The 17,584-nt window shown below is 36.6% G+C and overlaps 1 protein-coding gene across 4 annotated transcripts in view; it reads right to left on the bottom strand.

The window, feature by feature from the left end:
* LMBRD1 (LMBR1 domain containing 1) overlaps positions 1–17,584 on the bottom strand; it is a 191,730-nt gene that overhangs the window by 149,577 nt on the left and 24,569 nt on the right. The window lies entirely within an intron of this gene.

Here is a 17,584-nt window from a genome sequence, read left to right as displayed (position 1 = left end):
ACTAAAAAATAAAAATAAATATCAGTAAATTTATTCATTTAATTATGTATATTTAGACTTATTAAGTAAATTTTTTCATTTAATTTTATTTATTTAGACTTATTGCACTGGCTAAATTCACCAGTACAATGTTAAATAGCAGTGCTGAGAGCAGACATACTTGTCTTGCACCTAATCTCAGAAGAAAATTATTCAGTCTTTCACCACTAAGTATATAATGTAGCTGTAGGTTTTTCACAGATGTCCTTTGTCAGGTTGAGGAAGATCCCCTCTGTAACTACTTTGCTGATAATTTTTTATTGATGATAGATACTGGAATTTTTTTTGCATCTATTGAGATCATTGTTATTTCTGTCCTATGTATATTAACGTGTATGTTAAGTAAATTAATTTCAGTTTATTAAAGCAACCTTACTTTTCTGAGATGAATTCACTTCTGTCATAGCATATAATTCTTTTTATATGATGTGGGATTCAGTTTCCTAAAATTTTAAGAATTCTATGTCTACATTCATGAGGGATATTCGTTTATAGTTTCCTTTTCTTGTGATGTCCTAACATAATGTTGGTATGAAGGAAATAATGGACTCAGTTGAGTTGGGAAGTGTTCCTTCATCCTCTATTTCCTAAAAAGGTTTATGAAGGATTGGTATAATTTCTATTTATAATACATAAATAGAAATTGGTACAATTTCTTACTTAAATACCTAATATAATTGGTATAATTTCTTAAATACATAGTATGTGAAATTCTTCACATATTTCTTATGTAAAGAAATCTAGGTATGGGGTTCTCTTTGTGGGAATATTTTAAATAACTAATTCAACTTCTACACTTGCTGTAGTGCTATTTCTTCTTAAATCAGTTATAATTGATTCAATTAGAAAATTGTCTAGGAATGTATCCACTTCATCTAATTTGTTGGTATAAAGTTGCTCATAATATTCCTTTGTAACCCTTTTAATTTCAACAAAGTTGGTAATGCCACTTCTTTCATTCCTTATTTTGATAATTTATATCCTTTTTCTCTTTCTCTCCCCTTTCCCTGATGTCCTAAGTCTAGCTAAAGATTTGCTGATTTTTATTTTTTTCAAAGAGCCTACTTTAGTTTGAATTTTTGCTATTGTTTTTCTGTTTTCTATTTCACTGGTGTCTTCTCTGACCTTTATTTTTCTTTTGCTTGTTTAAAGTTCAGTTTGCTCGTCTTTCTCTGTTCTCCTAAGGTAGAAGTTTAGGCACTTGAGAATTCTTTAACAGAAGAGTTTAAACCTGCAAATTACCCTCTAATCTCTGCTTGAGCTATATCCCATACATTTTGATGTGTTACATTTTTATTTTCATTCTGTTCAAAACCTTCTTCAATCTACCTTGTGATTTCACCTTGATCCATGGGTTATTTAGAAGTATGTAGTTTAAATGCCAATTACTTGTGGATTGCCAAGATTTCTTTCCATTGCTGGTTTCTAATTTAATTATATTATGATTGGAAAATGCATTCTGTATGATTTTAATACTTTTAAATTGACTGATAATTATTTTATAACCGATGATATAGTCTACACTGAAGAACATTCCATGTGTACTTAAAGTGAATTGTGTTCTGCATCCATTGGGATACAATTTTCTATATTTGTAAGTTCATCAATATTGTTGTTTACATCTTCTTAACCCTCACTGATTTTTTTAAATTGTTCTATCAATAAACAATTATTTCCTAACCAATAAAGAAGTTGGTTACTCAAATTTCCAACTAATGTTATTGAGTTATCTATTTCTCCTATCAATTCTGTCCATTATGAATTTGTGTATTTTAAAGCTGTTAATAGGTGCATACACAATTATAATCTTTCTGTCATTTTAATTATTAACCATTGTATGATTATAAAATGTTCCTGTTTGTGTTAAAGTTGATTTTGATATTAATATAGTCATTTCAGCTGCCAAAGAGTTACCAATTACATGACATCTTTTTCTAACCTTTTCTTTAGTCTTTTACTATTTGTGTCCCTGAATCTAAGGTGTTTCTCTTATAGACAACACAATGATGAATCTTCATTTGTTGATCCACTATGACAACCTCATTTGATTGGGGGTATTTAGACCATTTATATATAACAATTGTTGATATGGCTGTAATTACATTTGCCATTTTAAATTTTATTATGTCTTTTTTGTTGTTCCAAGCTTCTCCTTTATTATCTTATTTTGTATTAAAAGTTATTTTCTAGATTACTAATTCCTGTCTTATTTTACAGATATTTGTTTATAGATATATAAAATAAGTATATTTTGGAGTCATTTTCTTAGTGGTTGTTATAGGGATTATACTACATACCTTAATTTATCACAAGTTACTTTCAATTAATATTTACACAATACAGGCAAAATATATCTTTTTAACAACTTGCTCCAAAATAGCTCTAATTTCTTCTCTTTTTTCTTTGTGCCATTCTCATAGATATGTGTTATATCTATATATTATAAACCCTAAACCCATCATTTACAGTATTATAATTACTGCTTTATACAATCTTTTACAAAGGTAAGAAAAGGAGAAAAGAAGTGTCTTTATATTAAACATTAACCATTTATATTAAAATAATTTCTGATTTCTTTCTTCCTATGAATTTCATTTACTGCCTAGTGTCATTTCCTTTCCTCCTTAAAGACTTCCTTTCACATTCTTGTAAGATAGGTCTCCTTGCAGTGAATTTTCCCAGGTTTTATCTTGGAACATCCTATTCCACCTTCATTTTTAGAGGATTTTAGAAGATACAGAAATCTTTATTTTTTTTTCTTTTCATTTTAGTGCTCTCTGGTGTCTACTACTTCACATCAGAAGTTAGTCATTAATCATAAAGATGGTATCATGTAATATTTTGGCTGCTTTTAAAACTTTCTTTGTCTTTGTCTTTTAATAACTTGACAATGCTTTGTCCAGGACTGTATCTCTGTTTCTCCTACTTGGGCTTCACTGAGCTTCTTGGATAGGGAGATTTGGTTTTGGTCATAATTTCTTCAAATTTCTTTTCCTGTCCCCTTCTTTATCATTTCATTCTGAGATTCCCATCACACATACATAGGTAAACTTGATGCTGATCCACAGATCTCTGTGGCTCTGTTGATTTCTCTTTAATCTTCTTTCCTCTCTGATCTTAAGATTAGATTATCTACTTTGAAAATGACTGATTCTTTTTTCTGTCGTGTCAAACCTATGGTAAGACCCTCTAGTAAATTTTTCACATCAGTTACTATATTCTTCAATCTCAGAATTTTCATTTTGTTGTTTTTAAAATCATTTCGATCTCATTTTTTAATATCTCTATTTGTCACACTTTCTTTTCATTCTTAGCTTACTTTGCTGCTTTCAACTGATTTACAATAGTTGCTTTGAAGTCTTTACTGCTAAATCTAACATCTAGAAATACTGTTTCTCCTATCTGCTGTTTTCCTTACTATTGTTCGCATTTTCCTATTTCTTTGCACATTTTATAATTTCATTGAAACTGGACATGTTAGACCATATGTTGTAGCAACTCTGTATTGTGCTTTTTGCCCCTGAAGGTTGCCTCTTTTATTTCTTTGTTCACTTATTTGGCAGGGTTAAGTCTGTAAAACATGTTTTCCACACAGTGTGCAACTGTTGATGTCTCTACTCATTTTTAACTATTCTTTTCGGTTTTTAAAAAAATTTTTATTCCAACTCAAAAAAATTATTTATTTAAATTCCTGTTTTTAAGCCTGACTTCCTAGGGATTGCCTCCATGTCTATCTAGTTTAATAATCAGACAATAACCAGAAATAAACTTTGCTCAAACAACTCAAGCCAGTAAGACTTCCAGCCTTTGCAAATGACTCTGTATGTTGGTAGGAGAGTGTATTAAAAGTTTAGGCCAATTGGCCCTGGCTTTTCCTTTCTGGTTTCCTACACACATGTAAAGAGCCTCTGAGGCAGCCAGGAGTACGTGACTAGGTTGGGCCTGCTCCAGTCTCCAACACACATTTATGCAGCTTCAGCCAGACATATGCTTGTCCCAATGATGACCACAAGCCCATGCTAATAGAATCCTGGGTCCTCTCCACTAACAAGACTCCAAGATTGTCACTTCCATAAACAATGGTGCTAGAAGTGAGCACCACCCAACTGAGTGAGTCTCCTTCTACTAGAGCAGTACAGCTGTAGGTCTTCTCTGGATCCACTCTGTCCTGGCAGATCTTCTGCAATAACCACGCTGGAAGTTGGGGGTGGGGAAACACAACATCCCCTAGGCTAAAACACAAGAAACTACCTCTGTCCCTTAGCAGTTTTTAAGCATAAACACTTCTCAGACTGTTGCACGTTTTTCATTGACTGTTAAAGAACTGAAGTTGGTGTTTTCTGTTTCGTTTTGTCCAACTTCATATTTGTTTTCTGGTGAGAGAATCTGCCAGTTTTAATACTTGGCCATGGCTGAAATCCAACCCCACTCTCTCAATCTTAACAACATGGAAGTATACATTATTCTCTCTCATTAACAAAGTAAGAAATTCAAGTGAATTGCCCTAAGTTACATAGAAATAAAAAAACTCATTAATTTCACAAATATTTGAGCACTTACTATGCACCAATATCTGTTCTATGTGCTTAAAATACATCAAGGACCAAGAGAGATAAAGATTCTTGCCCTAGCACAGTATAAATTCTAGCAGGTGGATACAAACAATAAACATAACTAAATTATATACTGCCTCAGAATGTGATTAAAGGCTGTAGAGAAAAAAAAAAAACAGACTAGGATAAAATGAGCCAGATATTGTAAGTAGACCTTATTCACAGGTAACATGTAAGCAATGATTTGAAGGCTAAAGGAGTTAAATTAGTCAAGCAAATAACCAAAAGAAAACCATTCTAGCCAAAGGGAACATAAAGCAAAGACTCTACGGTAGAAGTGAAACTGAAAGGATAAAGGAACATTAATAACAACATTAATATAACAGCGATGGAGAGATGTACTATTTATCTACTATCATGTAATAGACTACTACTCAAAACTTAGTGGTTTTTAAAAAAAAACATTTATTATCACAGATTCTGAGTTAAGAATATGAGCACAGTTTAGCTGGATCACCAGGCTAAGAATTTCTCCCAAGGCTGCAATCAAAATGTTAGCCAATACAGCAGTTATCCCTAGGCTTGATTGGGGAAAAACCTGCTTCCAGGTTCACTCACATACTTTTTGGCAGGATTCAGTTCCTCACTAGCTGTTGGCTGGAGGCGGCTATCAGTTCCTAGCTATGTGGGTCTCTCCATAACACAGTACAAAAAATGACAGTTTGCTTAATACGAGCAAGAAAGAGAAAAAGAACCAAGGAAAGAGTACAAGTGAGACAAAGTCACTGTCTTCTACCTCATCTCAGAAGTGATATCCCTTCAGCATCATTTTTGCCACATTCTTGTTGGCAGATGCAAATTTCTAGGTGCAGCAAACACTTTCAAGAGGAGGGGATTACATAAGGGCATGAATATAAGAGGTGGACAACTTTGTGGGCTATCATGAGAGTTTGCCTAGCACAGGAAAATAGTAGATGAGGACAAAGAAGTTTGTAGGGTGGGGCAGAATGTCTTATCACATAAGGCCCTGCAGGCCCCAGTAATGACTTCATCTTTTTCTGTGAATTAAATGGGAAGTTACTTCAGGGTTTTGAGCAGATAAGGAACAGAAGTGTCATGTTTTTACAGAATCACTCTGACTGCTATATTGTGAATAAAACAAGGGTAGAAAAGACAGGCTCCTGTAATAACCTCAAAAGAGACAATGGTGGCTTAAACACGATTATAGCAAGAAAAAAAAGTTAGTGAGAAATGGTCAGATTCTAGACAAATTGTGAAAATCAAGCACAAGGGAATTTCCTGCCATATTTGACACAAAATATGAAAAATTAAGATTCAAGGATGACTCCAAGGTTATCAGCCTGAGCAACTCTATCCTTCCAGTTGCTATCTACTATAGGAAAAAATCTACTGTATGACAGATTAAAGGTCGGTTGCTTTAGAAACGTTAAATTTGAGATGTCTTTGATTTTTTGGTAGAAAGTTCTGTAACAGTTGGACATAGGATTGTGAAGTTCCAGAGAGGTCTGTACAAAGATTCAAAACTGGGATATGGGCGTATAGGTGATATTTAGAAGGAAGCAATGGTTCAAAATGACCAAAGGATTAACTGAAACAGAGAACAGGTTCACAGATTAACCCCTGGGGCATACAAGTATTTTAAAATGTCAGAAAAAAGAGAAAGAAACAGCAAAGGAAACTCACAAAGTACAACCAAGAATATACGAAGAAAAACCAAGAGCATATGTCTCAATCTCCAAAATCTGGAGTGTGAAGGAAGGTTTATGATATCAATGTGACAAATCAGCAGTTCATTTAGAGATAAAAAGTATAAGTCACATTAGTTATAAGTCCAAGAGATCACTTGCTTTCCTAATATTTCCATTTGAAAACAAATTCTTAGGCTACTAGGTCTCTAGAGATTATCTAGATAATCTCTTGAGCAAACTTAAACAGAAACCACTTAGAAAACATCCCCTATGATTAACAGTATTTTCTTTTACAAAGGGGGAAACGGGGCAGGAAACAGAACACAATTGTATTTTATCAAACAAGATTTTATAAAAAGGATTTTGAATCAAACAAATCTCAGAATTAGTCTCAGTCTTTCCATCTTATCTTGAAAAGCACTGAAATATATTATTAGAGATGTTTTCAAAATAATATTGTTAAGAAAATTGAAATTTGATGAGATACTAGTCAGTTCTTTCAATATTAACTTTCTTATATCATTGCACTAACATAGAAAATTTCTCTTGTTCTCTTATCTGATTTGAACAAACAGCAGTGAATAACACTTACTTAGCACTAACCACATGTCTCACACTCCTAACATTATGAATGTTACTACTTTATCACCATTTCACAGATGGAGGAATCACAGAGAAGTCAAATGATTTCAAAAGTCTCATGTACTCTTCTCAAGTTAGACTCTAGGGGTTGTAAACCCTGCTACAATTTGAATGTGTTCCTCAAAGTTCATGATCACTACCAAATATAGTAGGTTTGGGAGGTAGGACCTAATGGGAGGTGTTTGGGTAATGAGAGTGACTGCTCATGAGTGGATCAATGTCATTATCATCTGAGGGGTTCATTATAAAAGGATATGTGTGCCCTCCTCCATTGCCCTTTTGTCATGGGATGACAACAAGAAGGCCTTTAGCAGATGCCAGTTTCTTCATCTTGAACTTCCCAGCCTCCAGAACTATGAGCCAATAAATTTCTGTTCCTCACAAATTACCAAGTTTCAAGTATTCTATTTTAATAGCACAAAACACACTAAAATAAACCCAAGTTCAAAATACACAAACAAGGCTTCAGATACAAATTATCAGCCCTAATCAATAGAGAATGAAGAGAAACTTACAAAAAACTCTCTTAGGTGCTCTAAAAGTCTGGCATAGAAACTAGAACTTACAAGCTTCCCAGTCCATCTTATTCCCCCTTAGTTCTATAACTTAATTCATCTAAATATGTGTACACTTTGGGTCACTCCTATTTTTACTACAAAATTGTTTAACAGCAAAAAAATAATTTATTGAACACCTAATAAACTGGGATTTTTGACTATGAATGTCCATACAATGGAAAACAATGCAGTAAAGATGTTTTCAATGTACATATGTAATATCTTCTAAAAGCTGCATATGATACAACCAAATATTGTCAACAATCCCACTGATCATCAATACTAGCATAGATAAATAAACTATGGTATGTTAATATAGCAGTAAGAATCAACAGAGTACTGTTGCCTGCATCAATATAGATGTTTCAAATATAATGTTACACACTAAAGAAGCCAAACACAAAACATTATGAACTATATGATTCAATTTACATGTATACGCAAAATGATACCCTGAAAACCAGTGTCAAGAGAAGAAAGTCTATGTGGGTGATATGGTTTGGCTCTGTGTCCCCACCTAAATCTCATCTTGAATTGTAATAATCCCCACGTGTCGTGGGAGGGACCCGGTGGAAGGTAATGAAATCATGGGGATGAGTATTTCCAAAGCAGTTCTAATGATAGTAAGTCTCAAGAGATCTGATGGTTTTATGTAAAGGGGAGTTCCCCTGCACATGGTCTTGCCTGCCACAATGTTAAGATGTGACTTTGCTCCTCCTCACCTTCCACCATGATTATAAAGCCTCCCCAGCCATGTGGCACTTTGAGTCCATTAAACTTCTTTTTCTTTATAAATTACCCAGTCTTGGGTATATCTTTATTAGCAGCAGGAAAACAGGTTAATACCATGGGGAATTAATAGGCCAACTACAGAAGAGCTGAACAAAAACATCCTCAAGTAATTCCTGCTTAGGGTTTGGGATAGTTTTCTTTTACCCTCTACCCTCCATTAATTTCTTTTAAATAAATTTCCTTTTACTTAATATTTTTTCTCCTTTCTTATTTTTGTATGCCTGCAGGGGTTGTAGAAATAGAGTCCAAATATAAAGATAAAGATAAATTTGAAATAAAAACAATTTAATTAGATAAAAGGCTAAAACATAGACAACATCAGGACTGCATAGCAGGCTTAAATATGAAATTAAACAGAACTCAGAACTAAAAGTCACACAGGAGCAGTTTTATGAAAGAAAACAGTAGGCTGGGTGTGGTGGCTTATGTTTGTAATCCCAACACTTCAAGAGGCTGAGGTGGAAAGATTGCTGGAGCCCAGACGCCACTGCACTCTAGCCCAGGAAACAGTGAGACCCTGAGAAAAGAGAAAGAAAGAAAAGAGAGAAAAGAGAGAAATAGAGAAAGAAAGAAAGAGAGAGAGAGACAGGAAGGAAGGAAGGAAGGAGAAAAAAAAGCAAGGAAGGAAAGGAAAGGAAAAGAGAAAAGAAACAAAGAAAGAGGTAAAGAAGATTGAAAATAAAGATGAAGAACTTAAAACATTCAAAAGAAATAAAAGGTACAAATCCTTAAAGTTTCTGGGGTGGACATAACCTCACCAGATGAGAAAGTCTCCTGATCACAGAGTCCTTAGGTATATAGAGAATAGGGCAGAAATGACCGACTTTACCCTCTCATGCTCCAACAAGCTCCAGAAAACTGTATCTACTTTGTAAGTAGCTGTAGTTAACTGAGGATTGTTAAAAACTAATCAACAGGTGGGAAGTGTTCATAAGAAGCAGCAGCAGACAGCCTGACTTCTGTCAACTTGTCAAGACAAAACACCCAAAATTCCATAAATACAACATAAGATCCTAAAAAAATGTGGTTTCCAGACCCTAGGATTTGCAGAGATCCTTTCAGCGTATTCATAACATCAAAGGTATTTGCATAATGATACTAAGAAATTACTTGCCTTTCCACTATGTTTATAGTTAAACTGATGGTGCAAACACAACAGTGGACAAAACTGCTGCCCCTTTACAGGAATCAAGATAGTAGACTCACATTATGCTGGCAGTCATTGTATTATTCAGGGAGGACAGAGATTTGAGGCTTTTATTCACAGAAGTCCCTTTTGAAGCAGTAAAAATTCTAGTGTCCATATTTGTATATATATCCTTTCAATATTCTGTGTGACAGGAAATACATATAAACCATGCTGCACTTGTGTCTCACAACATCTCAATTTCGTTTATGCTCTTTCAGTTGTGAGCTACTCTAGCTACTTTTTTTCAAAGAACACATTTTAACTTGAAAGAACAACTGACAGATAAGCAATGGTTATCCAGACTTAAGGATTAGACAGGCTTTCTCAAAAATGAACAGTAAGACTGTCACTCAAAAGGAAATAAATGACAGTATTTGTTACCAATGATAAAACTGAAGCATTCAAGAGAAAATTAGAATGTTGGAAAACTTGAATCTATCTGTGAGCTTTACAGCTTCTCAATACATACTTTTCTGATAAGAATAATGGTGATATTGGGAGGTCAATCCAAAATGGCCAAAATAGGAATAGCTCTGGAGCCGGGTTCCCAGAGGAAAGAACACAAAGGATGAGTGATCACCACATTTCCAAAGGAGTTTTTACCACCCACAGACCAGGAGATTCTCAGGTTGAAAAGCACAACAAGTTTCCAGCACAGCTGTTTCAGTCGGCACCACAGGTCTCTGCACAAAACTCACACAAATCTGGGCAGTCTTTTCAACTGGCACCTGGAATGCCTGGGAGACAGAGCTGCCCATTCAAATGAAAAAAGAAGGGAGCTGAAACAGGAAGCCAGGTGATCTGGCTCAGCGGGTCCCACCCCAACAAAGACCAGAAATCTGAAATGCTCCAGAATGACAGTTTCAGAGCAAGCGCAGCTGGACCCAGGGCAGTCCAGCTCAGTGGGGGGACAAGCATCCACCATTACCTAGGCAGTCCACCATCACTGAGGCAGTCTGCCATTACTGAGGCAGACCAGCATTACTGAGGCAGTTCTAACTATACCCCTATAAACAAAACTGCAAGGAAGTTCACACAGCAGCTGGGCAGAGCCCATGGCAGCTGAGCAATGCCTCTGCTGGCAGACTGAGACTAGACTACCTCCTTGCTGTGCAGGGCAGCTCTGAAAAAAGGCAGCAGCACATCAGGAACTTATAAATAAAATCCCACCTTCCCAGGACAGAGCACCTGGGAAAAAAGGCGGTTTTGAGTTCCACTGCAGCAGACTTAAACATACCTGCCCAGCAGCTCTAAACAGAAGAATGGAGCTCCCAGCTCAGCACCTGAGCTCCTATAAGGGACAGAGTATCTCCTCAAGAAGCTCCCTGACCCCCATATATCCAAAGAGACACTTCATTAAGGAGAGCTCAGGCTGACATCTGGCAGGTACCCTTCTGGGACTAAGATAATATAAGAAGAAACTGGCAGCAACCCTTACTGTTCTGCAGCCACCACAGGTGACCCCAGGCAAGCAGGGTCTGGAATGGACCTCCAGCAGTCCTACAGCAGAGGGGCCTGTTAGAAGGAAAACTAAAAAACAGAAAGAAATAACTTCATCATCAACAAAAAGGATGTCCACTCAGAGACCTCACTGGAAAGTCACCAACTACAAAGACCACAGGTAGATAAATCCAAAAAGATAGGAAGAAACCAAAGTGAAAAGGATGAAAACACCAAAAACCAGAATGCCTTTCCTCCTCCAAGGGATCACAACTCTTCACCAGCAAGGGTACAAAGCTGGAAGGAGAATGAGTCCAATGAATTGACAGAAACAGGTTTCAGAAGGTGGGTAATAACAAATTTCTCTGAGCTAAAAGAACGTTCTAACCCAATGCAAAGAAACTAAGAACCTTGAAAAAAGGTTAGACAAAATGCTAATGAGAATAAACAGCTTAGAGAAGACTTGATGGAGCTGAAAAACAACATGAAAACTTCAAAAAACATACACAAGTTTCAATAGCCGAATTGACTAAGAAGAAGAAAGGATATCAGAGAGTGAAGATCAACTCAATGAAATAAAACGAGAAGGCAAGATTAGAGAAAAAAGAGTGAAAAGAAATGAACAAAGCCTCCAAGAAATACAGGATTATGTGAAAAGACCTAATCTGTGTTTGATAGGTGTACCTGAACGTGACAGAGAGAATGAATCCAAGCTGGAAAACACTCTTCAGGATATTATCCAGGAGAACTTCCCTAACCTAGCAAGGCAGGCCAATATTCAAGTCCAGGAAATACAGAGAACACCACAAAGATATTCCTCAAGAAGAGCAACCCCAAGGCATATAATCATCAGATTTGCCAGGGTTGAAATGAAGGAAAAAATGCTAAGGGCAGCCAGAGAGAAAGGTCGGGTTACTCACAAAGGGAAACCCATCAGACTCACAGCAGATCTCTCAGCAGAAACCCTACAAGCCAGAAGAGAGTGGGAGCCAATATTCAACATCCTTAAAGAAAAGAACTTTCAACCTAGAATTTCATATCCAGCCACACTAAGCTTCATAAGCGAAGGAGAAACAAAATCCTTTATGAACAAGCAATTGCTGAGAGACTTTGTCACCACCAGGCCTGCCTTGCAAGAGCTCCTAAAAGAAGCACGAAACATAGAAAAAACAACCAGTACCAGCCACTCCAAAAATGTACCAAATAGTAAAGACCATCAAAACAATGAAGAAACTGCATCAACTAACGGGCAATACAACCAGCTAGCATCAAAATGGCAGGATCAAATTCACACATAACAATATTAACCTTAAATGCAGATGGGCTGAATGCCCCAATCAAAGGACACAGACTGACAAATTGGATAAAAAGTCAAAATCATTGGTGTGCTGTACTCAGGAAACCCATCTCACATGCAAGGAGACACATAGGCTCCAAATAAAGGGATGGAGGAACATTTACCAAGCAAATGGAGAGTAAAAAAAGGAGCAGGAATTGCAATCCTAGTCTCTGATAAAATAGACTTTAAACCAAAAAAGATCAAAAGAGACAAAGAAGGGCATTACATAATGGTAACAGGATCACTGCAACAAGAAGAGCAAACTATCCTAAATGTACACACACCCAGTACAGGAACACCCAGATGCATAAAGCAAGTTCTTAACGACCTACAAGGAGACTTGGACTCCCACACAATAGTAGTGGGAGACTTTAGCACTCCACTGTCAGTTGATCTGTCAGATCAACGAGACAGAAAATTAACAAGGATATCCAGGACTTGAACTCAGATCTGGACCAAGCAAACCTAATAGATGAAAAAAAAAAAAAAAAAAAAAAAGAATAATGGTGATATTAACAAATGTGTTTTTTTAATGTATAATGGTATGTGTCAACATTCGGAAGACTGTATTATTCACTGAACAAATATTTTCCAAATGGATGAGGCATAACATCAAATGTCTTATTTGGCATGTCTTATTTTGCATTTGACAAATGGACAAAAGATTCATTCAAAGTGCAAATGGGCCAATGGATGTAATGGAGTATGAAAAGGCAGTGAGACTGTAAATTTGAATGAGTAATTTGAAAGTAATTAACACTCCTAAACATTTTCATTGAGGAAGATGACTAAAACTTGTTTAGGAGTTTTAGGAGTTTAAACCTTTTGACCAGTTTCTCTTCTATGGAAAACCAACTAGCATCTAAACTAGCACCTAAACCGGTACCTAAAAAAACCTGACACATATAGGAAAAACCTGGCCTTAGTAACTCTATGAAGGAAAATATTTATAGAGTTTCCGTTATCATGAATTAAGCATCTAAACATTAATCTTAATACTCTAGAAAAGAGATTACCACATGATCTGTTAACAGAAAGCTTGTCTTTTGAAAACACACATGGAACCCTAACATAAAAGACAAAGCATAAGTAGGTCTCATGGAGTCAATGCTTAGCTTCCTTATCCCCTAAACCTCTATCTCATTGCACATGCACATGAGACAGCTTATGAAAAGCCACTGACCTAGGCTACTGGTTTCTAAACTTGGCTGTGCTAAAATCAGAATCAGCACCATTAACTTTTTAGTAATACATTCACAGGCTGCCTATCACACCAAAGTAAATCAGAATCTCTCTGGCTACAATCTAGCACTCCATATTATTTAAAAGGTCCCAGTGGCCAGGCTCAGTGGCTCATGCCTATAATCCCAGCACTTTGAGGTCAGGAGTTTGAGACCAGCCTGATCAACATGGCAAAACCTGGTCTCTACTAAAAATGCAAAAATTAGCTGCGTGTGGTGGTGAACACTTATAATCCCAGATACTCAGGAGCCTGAGGCAGGAGAATCACTTGAACCCAGGAAGTGAAGGTTGCAGCGAGCCAAGATTGCGCCACTGCACTCCAGCACTCTAGCCTGGGCAACAGAGGGAGAATCTACCTCCAAAAAAAAAAAAAAGGGTGAGGGCAGACACAGTGGGTGGTTCAAGCTGGTAATCCCAGCACTTTGGGAGGCCAAGGCAGGAAAATCACCTGAGGTTAGGAGTTCGAGACCAGCCTGGCCAACATGGTGAACCCCATCTCTACTTAAAATACAAAAATTAGCCAGGTGTGATGGCGTGTTGAATTCCAGCTACTACAGAGGCTGAGGCAGGAGAATTGCTTGAACCTGGGAGGCGGAGGTTGCAGTGAGCTGAGACTGTATCACTGCATTCCAGCCTATACAACAGAGCAAGACTCTGACACACACACACACACACACACACACAAAAGGGCCTTCAGATTTCTGAAGCCGCCCTTGGGAGTTCAGTCCTGCTAATCATTCCTATAGGTAATATCCCCAGTACCATTTATCAAAAGGCAGCTCACTTAACAGTAAGAAGCTCCAGATGTGGAAATAAGAACCACTTTGAGCTATGTCACTCACTAACAAAGTGATCTTTAACATCTCTCCCATCAATTTCTTATCTGTGAATGGTAGAATATACAAAAGAAAGAGGGACAGGGCATTCATGAAAACTAAGTAAGACGTTGAATGTAAAAGTCTTACACAGTGCCTGGCAAGGTTAGATAATGAAAATGTGTTCATATATTAGGTGGGGATAGGAAGGATTACACAAACTTAGCATCTGACGTAAGAGATGAATTAAAAACTATGTTTTTGATTTGAAATCTGTATAGTCCTCAAAATCCAGAAGACCTATTAGATGTGTCCTATTAGGGCAGTTAGACAGTATCTAGCATTTCAAAAGAAACAGCTGAACTTCAGGATAGTAACTACCTCTGAAGCTGTGCAATCCTTTCAGGCTCTTAGCTGTAGGTCATCACTGGATCAGAGCCAAAGGTATTAGCCATAGCTGAGATGGAGATGACTAATATTATAACAATAACCATTCATATTCAATTAAAGTTTCTTGTTTTGATTTCATGGTTATAAAACAAATTTTTCAATTCAAAATTTGGCTTTTTAAACAATTTTTTTCCCTAGATCAGTGTCTCAACTATCCTGTTCAAAGCAATATTTCTCACTATAACTTAAGTTCTACAGAAAATCAAGCCAAGTCCCAAGACATCTACTGTTTGTAATGATTATCTCCCAGGCCTTTAAAATGATACTAAGGGCACATTATCCTGGAATAAACTGAGGACACACTATCTTTGGGAGGACTGAGAAAAATACTCCGTAAAATTCTTTTCTGTAGGCTTAATTCTCTCCCTGGAACAAACTGAAAATGGCTGCATGAATTAACATTCCAGTTTACAAGGCTTTTGTGAACTTAGTTACAAATGATTAGTCCAATGGTCTCTAGGTTCAATGATAAGACACAGTTCATAGACCTTGACTTCACTAACATATAAATTGGCTTATCTCATCACATGTTCTACAGAATAACTACACTTTAGTGTCACACAGGTGACAGACCTCTGCCCTAAAACTTTGTGTATAAGTAATTTATATTATATTTATACTAAAAAGGCAATATTCTACTTAATATAGTGCCATTTCAAAAATTTTAACTTAAGTCAAAATTGTATTTTATATTTAATATATCATCAGAAATATTAAATTCTATTTTGAATCTCATAAAATCTTTCTAAAATCTACCCTAAAGAAATAAAATTTCACAGAGCTTACAGATTTTAGATCAGGATAAAGGCAAATTTAGAGCAAAGCAGCTGAATTAAAATCCAATCAAAATCTTGAAAAAATATCCCATTAACAGAAACTTCTGTAGATTTTTTTCAGTTTCTAATTTAATGTCCTACTAAAATCTTATTCAGCATCTTACTTTATTGCTGAAAAAAATGACATCCCTCTCCTAACTCAGCAATTATACTTTTTTATAAAAGCATACGTTTCATGTTTATTCAAAGAGAAAATTTCAGAAACATTTAGCTTTTGTATTATTATAAAGCTTTCATAATCTAACACTGAGATGGATGGTTAAGAGAGGGAGGGAGGAGGAGCCAAGCAACCGTAAGTCCAAGATTAAAATGGCTCTATAGTGAACAATAAAGTTGGTACAAATTCCCCAGAGACTGCAGTCTACTAATGGCAATACTTAAAACAAAATTTTAGAAAACTGAAATTTAAAATCAAGAGAACAAGAGTGGGAAATTGGTAATGATAAAAGGAGAGGTGAGATTTAAAGTAACTTGACTAAACCACTACAAAGAAGTCCTACAAGTGAATCTAAATGAAGCAAAGTAGGTCAAAGAAGTTTCAGGATTTTGAGAATTAATATATATTATTTATTCCTGAGGTAGAAAACAGAAATCTCATCTGTGGTTTCCAAATTAAAAGTTTATATGTAGCTTTATATTGTCATAGGCGTTATTAAGAAATTACTGTAGGCAGATAGAGAGGAAGAGGGGTCCTTGGGAAGTTTTCATTTTTTAAAGCATCTCCGGAAAATTTTCTTGTAAAGCCCTAGCTCTTATAAGAAATAGGAATGCTTTTTCACTATGGTGAGAGTGTAAATTAGTTCAACCATTGTGGAAGACAGTGTGGTGATTCCTCAAGCATCTAGAAATAGAAATACCATTTGACCCAGCAATCCCATTACTCAATATATACCCAAAGGATTATAAATCATTCTATTATAAAGACACAAGCACATGTATGTTTATTGCAGCACTGTTCACAATAACAAAGACTTGGAACCAACCCAAATTCCCATCAATGATGACTGGATAAAGAAAATGTGGCAAATATACACCATGGAATACTATGCAATTACAAAAATGGATGAGTTCATATCCTTTGCAGGGACATAGATAAAGTTGGAAACCATCATTCTCAGCAAACTGACACAAGAACAGAAAACTGAACACTGCATGTTCTCACTCATAAGTGGGTGTTGAACAATGAGAACACATGAACACAGAGAGGGGAACATCACACACAGGGGCCTGTCAGTGGGTGGAAGGCTGGGGGGATAGCAGGGGGCAGGGGTTAGAGGAGGGACAGCATTAGGAGAAATACCTAATGCAGATGGCGGGGTAATGGATGCAGCAAACCACCAAGGCATATGTATACTTATGTAACAAACCTGCTCATTCTGCACATGTACCCCAGAACTTAAAAGTATAATAAAAAAAATTTTTTTTAAACAACAACAACAGAAAAGAGCCAGGCTGGCAACCTTTGATATGCAAATACAGGCCATCAGAAACTGGGTCTACCCAAACATGGCGATTCCTGCCTTCTTCTTCTTGCCCTTGCCCCACATGTTCCTGGCAACATGACTGCCCCCACATATCCTCACCTGTTTAGCACATCGTGGCACCCTGTATTTGCATATTAAAAGGCTAGGGTGGGAGGGCCAGTTTTTATTTCGTAGGCTACATGAACAACATGCCTGGTCAAGCCAGGTGCAAATCAAACCACCTCCCTCCACCCTCTTCATATACCTGGCTGGTATCCATGGCAGGTGGGGTCCCCTCCCTTGGCTTTGGAGTCCCCTCCCTCTGTCTCTGTACAGGGGAGCTTCTTCTTTCTTTCTCCCCGCTTCTTTCTTGCCTATTAAACTCCCTGCTCCTTAAAACAACTCCAAGTGTGTCCGTGTCGTTTTTCCTAATTCAACTGGAGAGGAAGAACTGGGGTTTTCCACTCATCAAGTAGTATTTTGGTTAGAAGCCCAAATAGGAAAAGAAACTGAAAGAT

This window comes from Aotus nancymaae, unplaced genomic scaffold, assembly GCF_030222135.1.
Source record: "Aotus nancymaae isolate 86718 unplaced genomic scaffold, 86718_ANA_hifiasm-v0.15.2.pri h1tg000040l, whole genome shotgun sequence".
Classification (NCBI taxonomy): domain Eukaryota; kingdom Metazoa; phylum Chordata; class Mammalia; order Primates; family Aotidae; genus Aotus; species Aotus nancymaae.
The sequence above is the reverse complement of the archived record's forward strand: the minus strand, read 5'-3'. Positions and strand labels throughout refer to the sequence as shown.